General features: G+C 44.1%; 1 long non-coding RNA gene across 2 annotated transcripts; it reads left to right on the forward strand.

The window, feature by feature from the left end:
* The first annotated feature begins 225 nt into the window (after window positions 1–225).
* Window positions 226–1,993, forward strand: LOC127917197 (uncharacterized). 2 transcript variants are annotated; one of them, XR_008096986.1, is made up of 3 exons: window positions 226–260; window positions 583–669; window positions 1,965–1,993. It is a non-coding gene; the product is annotated as an uncharacterized LOC127917197 (long non-coding RNA). The 2 variants fall into 2 exon arrangements; XR_008096985.1 differs by lacking the exon at window positions 1,965–1,993 and adding an exon at window positions 1,514–1,542.
* The last annotated feature ends 297 nt before the right edge of the window (window positions 1,994–2,290 follow it).

Consider the following 2,290-nt stretch of genomic DNA (forward strand, 5'->3'; position numbering starts at 1 on the left):
TAGAAGGCTGTGAGGTCAGTGTATTAGTAGTAGAAGGCTGTAGGTCAGTCAGTGTATTAGTAGTAGAAGGCTGTGGGTCAGTGTATTAGTAGTAGAAGGCTGTAGGTCAGGTCAGTGTATTAGCAGTAGAAGGCTGTAGGTCAGTGTATTAGTAGTAGAAGGCTGTAGGTCAGGTCAGTGTATTAGTAGTAGAAGGCTGTAGGTCAGTGTATTAGTAGTAGAAGGCTGTAGGTCAGTGTATTAGTAGTAGAAGGCTGTGGGTCAGTGTCAGTAGTAGAAGGCTGTGGGTCAGTGTATTAGTAGTAGAAGGCTGTGGGTCAGTGTATTAGCAGTAGAAGGCTGTAGGTCAGTGTATTAGTAGTAGAAGGCTGTAGGTCAGTGTATTAGTAGTAGAAGGCTGTAGGTCAGTGTATTAGTAGTAGAAGGCTGTGGTCAGTGTATTAGTAGTAGAAGGCTGTAGGTCAGTGTATTAGCAGTAGAAAGGCTGTAGGTCAGTGTATTAGCAGTAGAAGGCTGTAGGTCAGTGTATTAGCAGTAGAAGGCTGTAGGTCAGTGTATTAGTAGTAGAAGGCTGTAGGTCAGGTCAGTGTATTAGCAGTAGAAGGCTGTGGGTCCGTGTATTAGCAGTAGAAGGCTGTAGGTCAGTGTATTAGTAGTAGAAGGCTGTAGGTCAGGTCAGTGTATTAGCAGTAGAAGGCTGTGGGTCCGTGTATTAGTAGTAGAAGGCTGTAGGTCAGGTCAGTGTATTAGCAGTAGAAGGCTGTAGGTCAGTGTATTAGCAGTAGAAGGCTGTAGGTCAGTGTATTAGTAGTAGAAGGCTGTAGGTCAGGTCAGTGTATTAGTAGTAGAAGGCTGTAGGTCAGTGTATTAGCAGTAGAAGGCTGTAGGTCAGTGTATTAGTAGTAGAAGGCTGTAGAGTCAGTGTATTAGCAGTAGAAGGCTGTAGGTCAGTGTATTAGCAGTAGAAGGCTGTGGGTCAGTGTATTAGTAGTAGAAGGCTGTAGGTCAGTGTATTAGCAGTAGAAGGCTGTAGGTCAGTGTATTAGCAGTAGAAGGCTGTAGGTCAGTGTATTAGCAGTAGAAGGCTGTGGGTCAGTGTATTAGTAGTAGAAGGCTGTAGGTCAGTGTATTAGTAGTAGAAGGCTGTAGGTCAGTGTATTAGCAGTAGAAGGCTGTAGGTCAGTGTATTAGCAGTAGAAGGCTGTGAGGTCAGTGTATTAGTAGTAGAAGGCTGTAGGTCAGGTCAGTGTATTAGTAGTAGAAGGCTGTAGGTCAGTGTATTAGTAGTAGAAGGCTGTAGGTCAGTGTATTAGCAGTAGAAGGCTGTAGGTCAGTGTATTAGCAGTAGAAGGCTGTAGGTCAGGTCAGTGTATTAGTAGTAGAAGGCTGTAGGTCAGGTCAGTGTATTAGTAGTAGAAGGCTGTAGGTCAGTGTATTAGCAGTAGAAGGCTGTGGGTCAGTGTATTAGTAGTAGAAGGCTGTAGGTCAGTGTATTAGCAGTAGAAGGCTGTAGGTCAGTGTATTAGTAGTAGAAGGCTGTGGGTCAGTGTATTAGCAGTAGAAGGCTGTAGGGTCAGTGTATTAGCAGTAGAAGGCTGTAGGTCAGTGTATTAGTAGTAGAAGGCTGTAGGTCAGTGTATTAGTAGTAGAAGGCTGTAGGTCAGTGTATTAGTAGTAGAAGGCTGTAGGTCAGTGTATTAGTAGTAGAAGGCTGTAGGTCAGTGTATTAGCAGTAGAAGGCTGTAGGTCAGGTCAGTGTATTAGCAGTAGAAGGCTGTAGGTCAGGTCAGTGTATTAGCAGTAGAAGGCTGTAGGTCAGTGTATTAGTAGTAGAAGGCTGTAGGTCAGTGTATTAGTAGTAGAAGGCTGTAGGTCAGTGTATTAGTAGTAGAAGGCTGTAGGTCAGGTCAGTGTATTAGTAGTAGAAGGCTGTAGGTCAGTGTATTAGCAGTAGAAGGCTGTAGGTCAGTGTATTAGTAGTAGAAGGCTGTGGGTCAGTGTATTAGTAGTAGAAGGCTGTGAGTCAGTGTATTAGTAGTAGAAGGCTGTGAGGTCAGTGTATTAGCAGTAGAAGGCTGTGAGGTCAGTGTATTAGCAGTAGAAGGCTGTAGGTCAGTGTATTAGTAGTAGAAGGCTGTAGGTCAGTGTATTAGTAGTAGAAGGCTGTAGGTCAGTGTATTAGCAGTAGAAGGCTGTAGGTCAGTGTATTAGTAGTAGAAGGCTGTAGGTCAGTGTATTAGCAGTAGAAGGCTGTAGGTCAGTGTATTAGCAGTAGAAGGCTGTAGGTCAG

This window comes from Oncorhynchus keta, unplaced genomic scaffold (genome assembly GCF_023373465.1).
Source record: "Oncorhynchus keta strain PuntledgeMale-10-30-2019 unplaced genomic scaffold, Oket_V2 Un_contig_1087_pilon_pilon, whole genome shotgun sequence".
NCBI lineage: Eukaryota > Metazoa > Chordata > Actinopteri > Salmoniformes > Salmonidae > Oncorhynchus > Oncorhynchus keta.